Source organism: Panicum virgatum, chromosome 4N, assembly GCF_016808335.1.
Source record: "Panicum virgatum strain AP13 chromosome 4N, P.virgatum_v5, whole genome shotgun sequence".
NCBI classification, from domain to species: domain Eukaryota; kingdom Viridiplantae; phylum Streptophyta; class Magnoliopsida; order Poales; family Poaceae; genus Panicum; species Panicum virgatum.
In genome coordinates this window covers 5,719,035-5,736,480 of record NC_053148.1, presented here as the reverse complement: position 1 = coordinate 5,736,480, position 17,446 = coordinate 5,719,035, and the positions used below count along the sequence as shown (strand labels likewise).

At 49.7% G+C, this 17,446-nt stretch overlaps 1 pseudogene; it reads right to left on the bottom strand.

Annotated features, from left to right (window-relative positions):
• Nucleotides 1-3,441: 3,441 nt before the first annotated feature.
• Nucleotides 3,442-17,313, bottom strand: LOC120671025 (annotated as a pseudogene).
• Between the last annotated feature and the right edge of the window lie 133 nt (nt 17,314-17,446).

Genomic DNA, 17,446 nt, shown 5'->3' with positions numbered 1-17,446 from the left:
CATTTGGATGCTCTACGAAAATTCTCTGAATTTTACTATGAATAGGATGACTTGATTTGGATCCTTGAGACCTATAACACCTTTGACTGGTGTAAGAAAATTCTCTGAATTTTATGAACTTTGGAGCTAGATAACACATTTGACTGGTGTAAGAACTTGAATGCGCAATTTTAAAGTTTATGGGCCTAGAAGGCACTCCGTGACGTGCATTTAAAACAAAAACTTGTGACCACGTGCATTCACAACATCTACACACATCCATCATAAGGTAATATTGAACTAATGAGCACAAACTAGAGGTATGGTAAATGAATGTATATACACAACAGCTATTCACGCTTTTGAATCCAGGTCCACCCCCGCCCCTCCTGTATATTTTTAGGAGATTTAACCGATAGTTAACATTTTCTGGTACCAAATAAGAATTAGGAGTTTTGATATTCTCATAATTCATGCCTTCTTGTACGCTTTGACCAAGCATCCATTTGCAAATTCAAAAACTGCAAAGTTTCCAATTTTGGAAGGTGTGGGTGTATTACCCTTACGTAGGGTGGGTAATGGGTCGTGATCCTAGCGGGCTCTTCACAATTCAACTTGGCGCTTATACATTTTTAGCTCAAAATTATATAGGATTAGAACTCGACCCTTTTAGGGCCCATCCTTGAATTATCTAAGTTAAATTTCAAGGTTCTTTACCACCCCTACCCTTACGTCATCCTTGGCCACTTGCAATAAGTCATTGAAAGGAATCGGTGCTCATAGTCTAAAAGGAGAAGGATGTGAATTAGGCTAACTTAAAATCTTAACCTATGACTCAACCTAGTTTGCACAAAACATAAACTAAAACATGCTATCTAGATGTGCAACTATGGTTCAACTAGTGTGATATCCTCATCCCAAAACAAGTTTTGCAACATATAGCCAATCCTAGCTTAATGCTACTCTAAGAAAGTAAAGGCACACAAGTTGCAAGTATGAAATGCGAAAACATAAAAGAGGGGATGAGGGGGAAGCAATCTCTTTGACACAAGGATGTATCCAGCGGTATCGTAGGCACTAAGTCATCCCTAGTCCACGTTGTTGAAGCACTCAATCAAGAGTATTGCTTCTCATCCACTAAGTCTCTTCGGGGGACCCCTTGACTTGTCACAAATGGTAGGCCACCAAAGCTCACGCCAAGTTTCCGGTTACTTTGATTCCGCTTTCCACTAAGGAACTTTCTCCACAAAGGATGGGGTCTCCATGGCCCCCGTACAAAATGGTCAACGCCGCTCCACACCAAAGCGGTGGGTCGAAGACTTACCGGCAAGTCCAAAACTCCAAGGGGCCGGCACACCGAGATACAATCCTGGGATTCACTCAAGAACCACGCACAAGGCTTAGCACCTTGCTCTCTCTTACTCTCTCTAAAGTTATTCTAGCACCCACACTCTCAAGGATATGCCAAGGACTAAGGATGTGAGGACTTGGCACTTTGATGGCTTGGAGACATTCTTCAATATGCGTGTAGCTTCTCTGGACTTCAACAACCTCAAATTAGCACTTATATAGGCTAGAGGGCAGCACATAGCTGTTGTGCCAAAACTGCACAAAGCACCGGTTGAACCGGTCGCAGCCGTCGGTTTAATCGGTCACACTGAAAAAGTTATCAACTGCAAAATTTTAGATCTCGTCAAGCTCTACAATTTTGTATAAAGTTTGTCTTCATCCAAGATTGTATGAAAAAAATATAATTTTATTGTGTGAGACCATTTATAGGGGTAGGTGACGCTATCACCCGGCTATAGAAATAGTGGCTATTTCCATAGGCCTGCCCGTAAAAATGCATTTCTAAAAATGGTGGTTATATTCAGGAGCGGGTGATGTCATCACCCTCTCTTAAAATATATTTTCAGGAGCAAATCAACTGCTACTACTATAGTAGCTCTGCTCCCTTTGTAGGAGCGAGTTACTTTTGATCTGGGCTTGAAAAATAACGGAGTTACTACAAATGGTTATTATAGTGGTGTCCACATAATGAAATTCATACCTACCCCTACGTGAAAAAGTCCATGTCAATATTTTTTTAATGGAAATCACCGGGGTACATCACCTCGCAACAATGCCAGATAAAAAGAAATGGTCCATGTCCATGAATTGACATGAGATGTAGACTTCTTTTCATTTACCTTGAAACTCAAACAAAATGGAACACTAGGAATTAATGCCTCTGGATTTTGTTGATCGGAGGGTAACTGATCTGTCTACTCCATGGTATGATATTTTTTCTTACTGGGACCACCCTACGCAGTAGGATTAGTATGTACACTTGTTCCTTTGTGAATTATTGAGTAGTGTTCTTGGCAGGCTTGTGTCGCATATGAATGACGTGGGCCCTTGGTCACAGATTCTCGACCTATATGGCGTATATCATTTACGCTGATGGTGCTTTCGTCATAATCTTTTGTGCGTTGGTCTCCGTCACTGAAGAACTATGACGAATTCCTAAACTTCGTCACTGATAAAGCATGTTTTGTGACGAAAATTCTAAATGTCACTAGGTAATCATCATTGATATGCACATTTCTACTAGTGTCGCCAAGAATATACGTACAAGACCGATCTTGATTTGGCTTGGTTTATGCATAACCACAAGTGAAATATACAGATCCGATTTTTACTTCTTTTACCATTCCAGATCTCACAAAGCCAAAAGTATCTTCCATGAGACCATGACCTGTACTTGTACGGATTGCGACTGAATTTGGTGATGCGTAGTCAAGTCACGAGAGCACAGAATTTCTTAGACCCTTTCCAATGGAAAGTTAGCGTATGCTGAGATATTTGGGGAACAGGGAACGTCAATCTCTGCAGGTGAATACTTCCATGGTTAAACTTGTTCTCCTGTAGTTGGTTATTAGGTTTTTTTTTTTCGAGTAAGTTGGTTAGTTAGGTATTCTGATAGAGCAAGAACATACAAATTCATGTGGATAGTAGCCTTTTCCATCCAGTACCGTAAAATGCCAGATGCACAAAAATGATTCGTCATCGATCAGGATAAATAGCCAAAACCAAAACGCTGCCCTGCGCTGAACTCAAGTATTGGAACGTACTACTTCGTCTCGGATTCTAATGCTCGGCTTGAGTTCATACGAGGAATGAGGGAGGAGCCGGCCGAAGATCCCGGGCACCATGGCGGAGCTCGAGCTCATCGAATCGAGGGAGGAGGCGTGAGGGCGGCGCAGCCCCGCAGCTCGCTCGCCTGGATCCGAACCCCAATAAGTTCTTCTCGATGGTGTGGAGTGGGGGCGGGCGAGAGGAAGGCGCCATTCATGGTGGAGGGGGGAGGGGGACGGAGAGAGAGGAGCGAGACCACCATGGCGGGAAGAGCAAGTGGTCACGAGTGGGGGAAGAAAATGGTGAGGAAGGGCGTCCGACGCCTTATCCCTAGTATTACCGAAAAATAAAACGGCATGAGGGAAGTCCTTTTCTCGACGCAAAGGAGTCGCTGTTCCATGCAAAACACTCAACACAAACCACACTAACAAAGCAGCTCTGCAGAGGACTCGACACCTAGTTTACAAACTTTTTACATGCAGAGATTATTCTTGATAGTTCGTCTCATCAGTTTGGGCGCGTCTGCAAGGGATCCATGCGGCCTAACACCACCGTCGTTCACGCGTGGCCTCACCGATCAAGCGCCGGAGACGGCCGCCTCCTTGTCGACCCTGGCGTCGAGGAAGTCAATGGTGGGCTCGCCGAGCGCGAACGCGTCCCAGAACCCGTCGGCGAAGGCCTTGACGCCGAGCCTCCTGTACCGCGCCGGCCGCGCCGCGTCCACCAGCTCCGCCGCGGGCTCCAGGTCCCTGTGCGGCTCCGGCTGGTAGAAGAGCACCAGCGACATCCTCTCCCTGCCGCTCGCCACCACGCGGTGCGTCGGCGCCCGGAACGCCGCGTTGCTCATGATCTCCATCTCGTCGCCGACGACCACCAGCAGCTCGCCGCGGCCGAGCACGGGCACGTCCACCCACCGCCCGCCCCTGAGCACCTGGAGGCCGCCGACGTCGGGGTCCAGGAGGAGGGTGGTGATCACGGAGTTGTCGGTGTGGGGCTTGAGCCCGTGCCCCGTGCACGAGGTCCGGCCGCGGGCACGGCCGGTAGTAGGTGAAGCGCGCGTACGAGGCCACCTTCTCGCCGACGCGGCGGCCGGCGAAGAACTCCTCGAAGCCCAGGGTCCTCGCCATGGCCCTGAGCACTTGCCTGGCCACCGGCTCGCTCCGCAGCGTGTACTCGTGCAGGAGCTTCCCGAGGGACGGCGGGTGGCTGGGCCAGAGCCGCAGCTGCCGCATCTCCTCCGGCTGGACCTGGAGGTAGAGCCGGTCGCACCAGTCTAGGATCTGCTCGTCGGAGTCCACGCGGTCGATGCCGTAGCCTTCGTTCTGGAACCAATGTTTAAAATCTCCGGCAAAGCCCTTTAGCTGCCAGGTCTTACAACAGCTATAGCTAGCTATAGCTGCAGCTAAGCCATTTAGTGGTTTAAAAAAAATTAAACATAATTAGTCTCATAAAGGTATACATTTTAGGAGGAGTTAAAGATCATGCAACCAAATCTGAGCTCCAGGATCCAAGGCCATAAGTCAAACTATTTGATGTTCGTTTCCATCAAGAATCAGTGAGAAACAGGCAGGACATGGTGGCTGATATTTGCCTTGCTCCGGTTGGCAGGACATGGTTTCTCCCTCGACGCTGCTTGCTTGCTGCTGCTCGGCGGTTTGCTTGCTGCTGCTCCGCTGCTCTACTGCTAGCTGCTCTGCACGCCGCTGGCCCTGCTGCTCTGCAAGTCGCCGTCACCACCCCTAATCCAGTGCTCTGCTCCCACACATCATCGCCGCTGCCCCCCGCGCTTGCCGCCGCCACCGCCCAGGGACGTGCCGCCGCCAAGGAACCAGCTCCCAAGCACGCGCAGCTGCCGCCGCCGTAGATGGCACCACCGCTGAGCATAGATGGCGAAGCCGCCGCCGCCGCTTTTTGGGGGACGGAGAGAACGGCGGGAGCAAATGAGGGCTAGGGTTACACACACAACCAGTTATATATGCAGGCCAAATTTTGGACCGACCACGTGTTTCTCCCGCTCCTAAAGAATTCGGCCCAGACAGGTAAATCTGTTGGGATCGTAGCTTCTTAGATGCCCAAACAGAGAGTATGAATAGTATGAAAATGGCAATGAAAGTAGGAACCAAATTCTCTAATAATAGCCAGGAAAATTCAACCCCCTACACTGTGGTGAGAGGGGCTATTTATACCCCTAGCCTTCGGCCAGGTTTTCCTAAACTGCCCCCTTCCAACTCATTTACAGCTCACTTACAACCGGTTTCAGGGTAAAATTATAAGGTTAGAGGTGTACAACTCCGACCTTCTTACGTATTCAGGTGTACAAACCCGACCTTCTCATGTATTCACGTTTTACATGCACGCTTGAACCAGGCGAAGGTCTTCGTTTCCTTCGGGGAGCTCCGGGGGTCACAGCCCTGAAGGTTCCGTCAACGAGCGATCAGCCGTCACCTTCGTTCCCGAAGGTGATCCCTTTACCCGAAGATCCTGGTCTTCGAACTTGTGCTTCTGAGCAACCGTTCGTCACCTTCGGCCGGACGAAGGCGATGTCCTTCATTACCGAAGGTCTTGGTCTTTGAGCTTGTGCTTCTGGGCAGCCATTCGTCACATTCGGCCAACCGAAGGCGATATCCTTCATCTCCGAAGGTCCTGGTCCTCGAACTTGCGCTTCTGAGTGACCATCCCACACCTTCGGGTACGCTTTCCTTCCTCTCGTTGGGGCCCTGCAAACGAGTTAGGGAGCATTTCCGAGGGTGAGGGCTTGACCCGAAGGTCCAATCCCCAACAAAATCCGACTAAATCAAAGCTCATTTAGCGGCTAAAGCCTGCTAAATACAGCTATTAGCGGCCGCGAAATCGTAGCGCTAAATGGTGAATCTCCTAGCATCGAGCCGCACTAGCAACTATCTCCGGCTATAGCGGCAGCTGTAGCCGGAGATTTAAAACTTTGTCTGGAACTCGCCGCCGTTGGTCTGGTTGGCGTACTTGACCTTCTCCTCTGACAGCAGGTGGAAGAACTCCTTGTGGCTTCGCGGATGTCGCCGAGGAGCGCCTCCGGGATGCCATGGCCGGTCACCTGGAAGCTTCAAACAACTCATCTATACTACTCTCCATTTGTGCACGTTTTAAAACTCAAACTTGTTGGTACTCTCAACGTTCGAAATTATAGATGGTTTTGAATTTTCCGAATATATAATGTTTATGTACCCATTAGATAAATATATATTTATAATTTTATATGCTGTGTTTCTGAGTGACCATCCGACACCTTCGGGTACGCTTGCCTTCCTCTCGTTGGGGCCCTGCAAACGAGTTAGGGAGCATTTCCGAGGGTGAGGGATTGACCCGAAGGTCCAATCCCCAACAGCAACCCCTCGAGGGCGAGGTCCGAAGCCGACGGTCCGAACCCGCATTGAAGAAGAAGATTGCATGTAACCTTCGGGAAGCTCCCGACTCCCGAGGAAAAACGTCTCCCGAACCGTCGGCTGCAACGGTCAGTTTTGGTGGTGTACGTGTCGGTCTCCGATTGCGCCGCCTGGGTGGCCGACTCCTCGATTTTACCGTTGGTACTGTTGCTTTCCCTCGCCTATATAAGCGGAGGGGGGGGGGTAAATCCCGTGCCCTCTCGAGCTTTTTTACCTTCGACGCTTTCCACCATAAAGCGCTTCTTCCAAGGCTTCGCTTTCGTGCGTGATCAAGCCACTCATTTTTCTCGGTGTAAGTGGATTAGTGGTTCATGGCTCGCACTAAGCAAACAGCGAGGTTGATCGAAGGTTCATTTGAACCCTTTTTCCTAATATGCCTTTCTTCGTTTTGGTATAGATATGGCATTCATTAAGAGGGCGGTTCTTCGTGCAGACTCTGGTCCAGCTCCCGAAGGAGAGACGAGTGCTTCACAGCCGCCTCAGCAGCAGTCCAGCGAGAGCCTTTTAGCGGTGTTCGCGGACGTTTCAGAGCTGATGGCTCCGGAGAAACGTAAGACTCTGCTTTTCGAGCCATCTGTCGTTTCTCAGAGCACGATAGACTTCTATGTTTCGAAGGGTTATTTCGCCGAAGGTGTTTATCGTCCACCAAGGGCGGAAGTGATTCCTGTGCCGGAGACCGGCGAGGTTGTGGTTTTTAAGGATTTTTTACTGCGGGGCTTAGACTTCCTATGGATCCGCTTGTGCCGAAGCTTTTGGAGCCATTCAACGTGAAGCTGCACCACTTCACCCCGAACGGGATTGTTGCTTTGGCCAAGTTTTTGTGGGTGGTGCGGACCTTCGGAGGAGAAGTGTCCGTGGATGCCTTTTGTAGGCTTTTTCAGCTGCATTGCCAGCCTCGCAAGGTGTATGTGGACGAGGAGGATGAGCTTAGCGAGGTTCAGAATGGCTGTTGCACCTTCGTTCCTCGCAAGCCGAACAAGAGGACTGGCCTAGAGAAGGTTATGCTTTCGACGGCTTACAAGAACAAGTGGGAGGGGAACTGATTGGGATACTGATTTTACGCCAAGATTGGCTTTCCTGATCCCAAAGGTTCTGACGAGGAGAAGTATCTGTTGGCTTCGGACATCGAGATGTTCGAACACGTCTATCAGCCTACCTTCAGCAAGCGTGGGCCGGGTTTCAAATCATGCCTGGAGGCCTTCATGACGGCTTGCCAAATTTGTGGCGGTAGGGATGTGGTGGAGGAGTTTTTGGCTGCGAAGGTTTGGCCTATGTCTGCTGGCTGGTCTCCATTGAGGTTCGAGCGTAAGCGTTTTGCTGGCTTGAAGTATGACGTGACGTCTCCGGTTTTTGGGCTTCGGAGACCCGAAGGTTGCAGCGAAGAAGTTATAGTGGCTGAGCTGGAGCGGCAGGCTGCGGAGATATTAGGTCCCTGGAACAGGAAGGAGTATGGCTCTTTGGTGGAGGTGTGTGGGGAGAACCTTCGTTTGAACCGGTGTTTGGCTGAGATGGGCGTGGCCTATGAGCCTCGGCCGGTGCCGGCGAACGCCATTCCGAGAATGATGCCACCCGGGAACGTTGGTTCGGAGGTTCCTGGGTCGAAGTCTAAAGGTAAGGCTAAGGTGGAGGAGGTGGGGAGTTCCGGGGCTGTTGGCACGCGGGGGCGCGGGCGTGGCTGGAAGCCTTCGAGCACGAAGGTTTCTGTTGCGAGGGCTGAGAGCGCCAAGAGGAAGGCGCAAGAAGAGGTTTCTTCAGGCGACAGCGGTACGCCCTCATTTATGGAAGAGCTCATGGGGACGGTGGGCGGGGAGATTGTAGTTCCCGAAAGGAGGCTTTTGAGATCCCGTTATGATCTTAGCGATGAGTACAGGACCATGCTTTTTGGTTCCGGCCGTCGGGTTGAGGTGGCGAGGGCTCTGATTAACCTTTATTCTCCCTCCGAAGGTATTACCAAACGCCGGAGGATTCAGAATCTCATCAAGACTGGCCCCAAGCCTTCGGACATTCCGAAGCCACCGGAGCCTAGGCCCACAGGGCCTGTGGCCGGTGCTCCGGAGGCTCCTGCGCCGGTGACGGTGGCCGCCATTCCTACCCCTTCGGCTGGCGTCGAGGAGGGGGAGATTTTGGTTGGTGAGACACTGCTCTCTCTTAGGGGCGGGGAGATTCCGGGTGGGTCCTCGGCTCCTGCGGACAAAGAGCTGGAGATGCTGGAGGGGTTGAACTTCGACGAACCCGGTAAGCTTCTTTACTTTGTTTTGCTTGAGTGCTTGGTTTGTTTGTGATCTGAGGGCCCCCCTTCTTGTTGTCTTTGCAGTTGTTTCCGCGTTGATGCAGTAGCTTTTGGCCGTGATGCACGGGCCTGGCACGACTGGTATGCTCCCTCCCGAAAAAGGTGAGTCAGGGCCTGACTGCGTTTATCCTTCGTTCAATTTTTGGTGTCCCTGAAGGTGATTTTGTGTTTGATTCAGAGTTTATTGCAGCCATGGCAGAAACATCCACCTCCGATGCTGCCTTCATCGTTGCTGATTTGAGCAAGAAGCTTGCCCAGGCCAGCCGTATTTTGATGCAGAAGCGAAAGCGCCACTGAGAGATTGAATATGGCGGACAAATTGCGGCGTTCTGAGGCGGAGGTTCTCGCTCTGAAGGACGAGAACAAGCAATTGAATGCCAAATGTTCGAAGCTAGAGGCAACTACTTCAGACAATGAGAAGGTTCTAGAGAGCCTTCGAAAGACTGTGGAGAGGGATGCGAACGAGAAGGCTGCCCTTAAGGGGAGGATTACTGAATTGGAGAGGGTTCACGCCAAAGTGGGTGAACTCGAGCAAGTCTTCGCTGAGGTCGCTTCGCGAGCCAAAGTAGTGTACCAAGAGTACAAGAAGGCCCTCGCTGCTCTCGGAGCAGAGCCTCTGCCCTTGCCTGAGCCGGCCGAGGGTTCTCAGGTTATCCTTCAGCTTCTGGATTGGTTGCTGTTAGAGTTTGAGGGGCTCGAGGAGGTGATGAGCATCGCGAACGATAACGCGGTGTCCGTCTCCTTCGAGGGGCTTGTAGGGAACCTTCTCCGTGCCGGCGCCGTCGACCTCTCTAAGCTCGAAGGTGGCTTTCAGTACGTCCCCTACGAGGGTTTGTCCGAAGAGGTTAGCCAGATACAGGATGTCAAGATGGCATACTTCAAACGTTTCTGGGAACCTTCGGGCAAGGTCGATATACGGACTCTCGCGGCTACTGCGACAGGGGTAATCTTTTCTTTCGGCATGCCCTTTGTTTTTGGTTTTTTGCTTTCCTGTGGTAAAACTTTGTTGTTTGTGTAGGAATTAAATCTTGACCATCCTTTTGGGGTCGGCGGCATGCCCGAGGCTGGCAGGTCTCCTTCGGAACGCGAAGCGGACGGAACGCCGAGAGCGCAGGTGTAAAGATTAGCTTGTAGGGGTTTGTTTTGGGGGCTTTAGAATTTGTTTTGTAAATATTCCCATGCTGCAGGACGCGAACAACGCTAGGGTATCGATGAGCTGGGAGGCTTTCAGCCTTGTTCGTCCCGGATGCAGCGTTGCAGAATACTTGTGCTGGTCCGGACGTGATTCATTGTAATCTTTTTTTTCTTTCGTTCGAATGTTAACTTCTTGTTGCTTCTCGATGTGTATGTACTCTCGGGATTGCATTTCCCGGGGCTTCTTATTGCACATCCTTCGGGCTCCCTTTCTGTGCGCATCCTTCGAGATGCCTTTGTGCGGGCATCCTCTGAGATGACTCTTTGAATGCATCCTTCGAGGTGATGTACGTGTGTGTATACTTCGGGATGTTTTGGTGTGTGCAACCGTCGAGTTGCCTTGTTATGTGCATCCTTCGAGTTGCTGTGCTTTGTGCACCCTTCGAGGTGCCTTGTGATGTGCATTCTTCGAGGTGCTTTATTCTGTGCATCCTTCGAGGTGCCTTGTGATGTGCATCCTTCGAGGTGATGTGTTTTGTGCATCCTTCGATGTGCCTTGTTATGTGTATCCTTCGAGGCGACGCTCGTTAGGTTTTTTTTTGTAAAAACATCTCCCCCCCTTCCTAATGAGTTGTTGCCCGAAGGCAGTTTATGTAGAAAGGTGAGTTCTCTTTTGTGGAACTTTGATAGACTATTTGCTTACCACCGAGGCAATGCGAGGAAATTTCGAATTTTTGAGAAAATGTCTCCCCCCTTTCTTTCGCGCTGTAGCCTTCGGGGGGTTTTGTTCTTTTTGTTATGTGGATCGAGTGATGGAAAAACGTCTCCCCCCTTTCTGGCATCCTTTCTGGCATCCATGCTTTGATTCGTCTTAAAAGTCGTAACCCCCCCCCTTTGCCGAAGGTCTTTTGGTTCGGTTCGTCTTAAAAGTCGTAACCCCCCTTTTTGCCGAAGGTTATTTGTTTCGGACCTTTTGAAAGGTCGAAGTCCCTTGGCGTTATTTTTGCACGTTTTGTGACTTTAGTACCGAAGGTTTTTTGGTTCGAACCTTTAAAAGGCCGAAGCCCCTTGGCGTTCTTTTTGCACGTTTTGTGACTTTAGTGCCGAAGGTTTTTTGGTTCGAACCTTTAAAAGGCCGAAGCCCCTTGGCGTTCTTTTTGCACATTTTGTGACTTTAGTGCCGAAGGTTTTTTGGTTTGAACCTTTAAAAGGCCGAAGCCCCTTGGTATTCTTTTTGCACATTTTGTGAATTTAGTGCCGAAGGTCTTTTGGTCCTAGCCTTTAAAAGGTCGAAGCCCCTTGGCGTTTGTTTTGCACTTATTGTGCCTTTTGTGCCGAAGATCTTTGGGTTCGAACCTTTTTGAAGGTCGAAGCCCCTTGGCGTTTGTTTTGCACTTTTTGTGCCTTTTGTGCCGAAGGTTTTTTTGGTTCGGACCTTTTTGAAGGTCGAAGCCCCTTATCGTTTGTTTTGCACTTTTTGCGCCTTTTGTGCCGAAGGTTTTTTGGTTCGAACCTTTTTGAAGGTCGAAGCCCCTTGGCGTTTGTTTTGCACTTATTGTGTCTTTTGTGTCGAAGGTTTTTTGGTTCAGATCTTTTTAAAGGTCGAAGCCCCTTGGTGTTTGTTTTGCACTTATTGTGCCTTTTGTGCCGAAGGTTTTTTGGTTCGGACCTTTTTGAAGGTCGAAGCCCCTTGGCGTTTGTTTTGCACTTATTGTGCCTTTTGTGCCGAAGATTTTTTAGTTCGGACCATTTTGAATGTCGAAGCCACTTGGTGTTTCTTTTGCACTTATTATGCCTTTTGTGCCGAAGGTTTTTTCGTTCGGAAAATTTTGAAGGCCGAAGCCCCTTGGCATTTGTTTGGATAAGTATGCAAAGTTTACGGATTCTGTATATTTTGCTAACTTATTGTTTTGTGTAGCATATAGATGCTTGCCGAAACTTGCCATTTGGGCTGCTTAGGCGAAGGTGACACTTTGTTTGGGGGAAGTTCATTTCATTAAAATGGTTTACAATGGGTCCGCCTCGTCAAAAACGTCACCTCCGGTGTGGAGTTTCCCCCTGTGAGGAAAAGAGTACGGCCCTTTTACAAAGTAAAAAAACTGAAAAAGTCTGCGAAGGTCCTCGATCGCTTATAGTTTCGCGATGCGGCCTTTTCACAATCTTAAATGTAGTACTTTTTAAGGTTGTCCGCATTCCAAGGATGCTGCAGCTCACTGCCTTCGGTGTCAGACAGGTGATACGACCCTGGCCTTTTGTTCTTGATTACTAGGAATGGCCCTTCCCACTTGGATTGAAGTTTGCCGGAGGTTTCGGCGTTTGGCTTTCTTTTTAGGACCCAGTCTCCGACTGTGATGCTCTTTTTTACGACCTTCTTGTCCCTCCACTTCGTGGTTTCTTGCTGATACTTTTCTAGGTTTTCCGAGGCTTGTAGGATGTCTAGCTCCATGAGGTCTTTCTCGTCTGAGGGGATGGCCTCAACTTGGTGGGTTACCCTTAGGCTTCGGTTTTTGAGCTCTTCTGGTGTCATTGCTTCGGCACCGTAAAGTAACCTGAATGGGGTGAACTTGGTGGTTCTTGATTCTGATGTGTTGTGGGACCAGATGACCTTCGGGAGTTCATCGGCCCATTTGCCCTTTTTCTGATCGAACAGGCACTTTTTGATGCTGCCGAAGATGATGTCGTTGGCTCTTTCAACGGCCCCGTTGGATTGCGGGTGGTACACCGAGGCAAAGATTACCTTCGTGCCCACACTGTAGCAGAATTCTCTAAAGAGCTGTGAATCGAATTGTTTGCCGTTGTCGACAGTGATCTCCCTTGGGACCCCGAACCTGCAGATGATGCTCTGCCAGAAGAATTTTCTAGTTATTTCTGATGTGATGTTGATGAGTGGCTTGGCCTCGATCCACTTTGTGAAGTACTCAACATCAATTGTTGCGTACTTGTAATTGCCCTGAGCTGTGGGTAGAGGTCCAACTAGGTCAATTCCCCATCTTTGAAGAGGCCAGATCGGAGGTATCAGCTGAGTTGATTTCGAAGATTTAGAGGACTTCGGGCCCATCATTTGGCATGCTTGGCATATTTTTACAATGTGCTGAGCGTCCTTCAACGCCGTTGGCTAGAAGAATCCTTGCCTAAAGGCTTTGGAGACGAGTTGTCTGAAATTAATGTGTGATCCACAAAACCCGGAGTGAATTTCCTTGAGGAGTTCGATTCCTTCGGTTGTCGAGATGCACTTTAACCATGGGCTGGTGACGCCTGACTTGAACAACTCTCCCTCGGAGATGATATAGCCCCTCGCCATCTGGAACATTTTTTTCTCTTCTTTCTCATTTGGCAGCTCGATGTTTCCTCGAAGGTACTCCATTATAGGAGTTCTCCAATCTTCGGCTGAGATGACTGAAACTTGTTTTTCTTTTTTCGGCTTGACCGAAGTTTCTGTGATTTCTTCGAAAAATACATCCGAGGGTAATTGTTCCTTTCTAGATGCTGCTTTTGCCAGTTTGTCAGCTTCGTCGTTCATATGCCTCGGGATATGAACGATGTCGAAGCCTTTGAAATGCTTCTCCATGGCTCTGACGGCATCGAGGTACTCGATTAGTTCTGGTTTTCTTGCCTTTGCGTCTTTTTCGACGTGGTCTCTGACGACCTTCGAATCTGTTCTGACTACGAAATTTTGATGGCCAAGGGCTTTCATTTTGCGAAGGCCCAGGAGCAAGGCTTCATACTCGGTGGTGTTGTTGGTTGATGATTCGAGGTTGCCAAAGCTTAGCCCTTGCTGCGTATCTTGTTTTTGCTCCTGAAGGAGATTCTATGATTGCAGCAATTCCTGCTCCTTCGTTGCACCAGGCTCCGTCACAATGCACGGTCCAGGTTTCAGCTGAAGGTTCCTCCTTGAAGATTGGGGATGTCCAGTCGGCAATGAAGTCTGCCAATATTTGTGACTTGATGGTTGTTCTTCTCTCGAAGTCTATGTAGAACTCAGAGAGTTCTGAAGCCCATTTGGCAATCCTGACTGAGGCCTCCCTGTTGTTGAACAGGTCATGCAGAGGTTGATCTGTAACTACGATTATCTTGTGGGCTTCGAAGTAGTGTCGAAGCTTTCGAGCAGACATGACTACTGCATATGCAATTTTCTCTAGCTCTGAGTACAGGAGCTTCGGGCCAGCTAGAGCTTCGGATACGAAGTAAACTAGTAGATGCTTCTTCTTCCCCTCGGTTTCTCTCCCGAGCACGAGCGTTGCACTGACAGCAGAGTAGGATGCCGCGATGTACAGGAGCAACACATCCTTCGGGTCAGGTGGGGTCATTTTGACCATGTTCTGGAGATGGTTTTTGAGTGCCTGGAGAGCTTCGCTCTGCTCGGGGCCCCACTCGAATTTGTTTGCATTGCGAAGGACCTTGAAGAATGGTAGGCTTCGGTCAGCAGAGCGAGGGATAAATCTGTTTAGGGCTGCTATCCGCCCTGTGAGCTTCTGTACGTCCCTGATGTACTTGGGCTCCTCCATGTTCCAGAGAGCTTTTACTTTGTCAGGATTTGCTTCGATGCCTTTGGTGGACACGAGGCATCCTAGCACCTTTGCTTTGTGAACTCCGAAGATGCACTTGCTTGGGTTCAGGGACAGGCCTGCTTTTCTTAGACTTGCGAAGGATTCGGCCAGGTCTGCCACATGATTGCCTCTTATTGAACTGGTTACTACAATATCATTGACGTAAGCCAGAACATTTCTTCTGAGTTGGTGCTCCAGGACCACCGAAGACATTCTTAAAAAAGACTGTCCTGCATTTTTCAATCCTTCGGGCATCCTCACGAAGCAGTAGGTGCCGAAGGGGTTATGAAGCTCGTTTTTTCTTCGCCTTCTTTCCTCATCCAAATCTGATGGTATCCGGAGAAGCAATCCAGCAGAGACATTGCTCACGGTCGTGCTGTGGGCACTTGAAGTCTTTCACAGATTTAGCCTTCTGAATCCCTGAAAGTCCAGGAGGAGCCTGCCTTTCAGCTGGTACCAGTTTTTGATTGATTGCGGGGGAAGGTATGAGTACCAGTTGGCCACGGAACCTTCGCACGCCATGATGAAGGACTTGGCCATGATTGAGTCGTCGCCTCCGGCCGAAGCGATGGTTGCTTCGTAGGCCATGAGGAACTGTGTTGGATCAGTTATTGCATTGTACTTGGGTAGCTGTGTAGGCTTGTAGCCGGGCGGCCATGAAGTTCGCTGCAGAGCAACTGAGAGTGGCGAGGTCGGGTCATATGGGAGGTTGACCGGTGGTGGCCTTCGATCTTCATTGTGAGCGAAGGTTGTCTGGTAGATGATGCGGTTTTCTTGTTGGAGGGAGCCTTCGGGCATTTCTTGGTATGCCCTCTGCAAGTTCTCAACTTCCGCCTCCATTTCTCCTAATTTGCGCCTGGCCTCAGCTAGCTTGTTTACCTGGTCCAGTGCCCTCTTTTTGGTGGCGAGCTGAGCTTCGATGTTCCTTTTCTTCATTTACAGGGCCTTGAGCTTGAGTGCTGTCTTTGTGAGCTCCTTGGATTGGTTCTGGTGAGCTTCGGTGTTTTCGATGTCATCAACCAGATCTCTATGAAGAACAGCTTCGTTGTTGGTGTCTTGAATTCGTGTGTTGGCTGCTTCGTGCTGCTCGTGCTGCTCAGCGGTGTTGATTGTGGTGCCGGCGAAGGTTTTCTTCTTCGCTGGGGCCATCGAAGGTTGTTTCACGAGCCCCCATAGTGGGCGCCGCTGTTGGGATCGTATCTTCTTAGATGCCCAAACAGGGAGCATGAATAGTATGAAAATGGCAATGAAAGTAGGAACCAAATTCTCCAGTAATAGCCAGGAAAATTCAATCCCCTACACTGTGGTGAGAGGGGCTATTTATACCCCTAGCCTTCGGCCAGGTTTTCCTAAACTGCTCCCTTCCAACTCATTTACAGCTCACTTACAACCGGTTTCAGAGTAAAATTATAAGGTTAGAGGTGTACAACTCCGACCTTCTTACGTATTCAGGTGTACAAACCCGACCTTCTCACGTATTCACGTTTTACACGCACACTTGAACCAGGCGAAGGTCTTCGTTTCCTTCGGGAAGCTCCGGGGGTCACAGCCCTGAAGGTTCCGTCAACGAGCGATCAGCCGTCACCTTCGTTCCCGAAGGTGATCCCTTTACCCGAAGATCCTGGTCTTCGAACTTGTGCTTCTGAGCAACCGTTCGTCACCTTCGGCCGGACGAAGGCGATGTCCTTCGTTACCGAAGGTCTTGGTCTTTGAGCTTGTGCTTCTGGGCAGCCATTCGTCACATTCGGCCAACCGAAGGCGATATCCTTCATCTCCGAAGGTCCTGGTCCTCGAACTTACGCTTCTGAGTGACCATCCCACACCTTCGGGTATGCTTTCCTTCCTCTCGTTGGGGCCCTGCAAACGAGTTAGGGAGCATTTCCGAGGGTGAGGGCTTGACCCGAAGGTCCAATCCCCAACAAAATCCGACTAAATCAAAGCTCATTTAGCGGCTAAAGCTTGCTAAATACAGCTATTAGCGGCCGCGAAATCGTAGCGCTAAATGGTGAATCTCCTAGCATCGAGCCGCACTAGCAGCTATCTCCGGCTATAGCGGCAGCTGTAGCCGGAGATTTAAAACTTTGTCTGGAACTCGCCGCCGTCGGTCTGGTTGGCGTACTTGACCTTCTCCTCTGACGGCAGGTGGAAGAACTCCTTGTGGCTTCGCGGATGTCGCCGAGGAGCGCCTCCGGGATGCCATGGCCGGTCACCTAGAAGCTTCAAACATCTCATCTATACTACTCTCCATTTGTGCACGTTTTAAAACTCAAACTTGTTGGTACTCTCAACGTTCGAAATTATAGATGGTTTTGAATTTTCCGAATATATAATTTTTATGTACCCATTAGATAAATATATATTTATAATTTTATATGCTGTGTTTCTGAATTCTAAACTAACTTGGTCCCATGCGTACGCACCGCGAAGAGGCCCCATGATTCGAGCGCCGCTTGGAGCTTGGCGGCCTCCTCGAGGTCGCCGGGCTCGGCCAGGCGCTGCACGTCGACGGTGGGGAAGTCCAGCGGCTCTGCCGCCGCGCTGCCGCCACCAGTTGGGCGGTCCTTCTCCCTCAGCACGTACCGGCTCGGTGGCGCGGCGAGGCCACCGGCGGCTACCTCCTGCACCAACTGCCCCTGATGATGCACCATGCTGATGCCTTGGGAATTTGGGATATTTCCTCACGCTTGTGACTTGTGACTTATGAGTTCACTTCGTGTCAGTGCCTGGTGGCCAGTTTATACCGGCGATCGAGCTCACGAGCTCAGCACTTGGCCGCCTGCGTCCGAACGAGGTGAGATCATGAGTGGTGTTGCTGTCTTCCATCGACGACGGCCTCAGCCTTCATCCTTGTATGTAATTTCTCCCTCTCAAATTATTAGTTGGGTTGGGTTTCTAGATATAAAAATTTTACTATGCATCTAGATATAATGTATGTCTGGATTCTGAATGCATAACAAAAA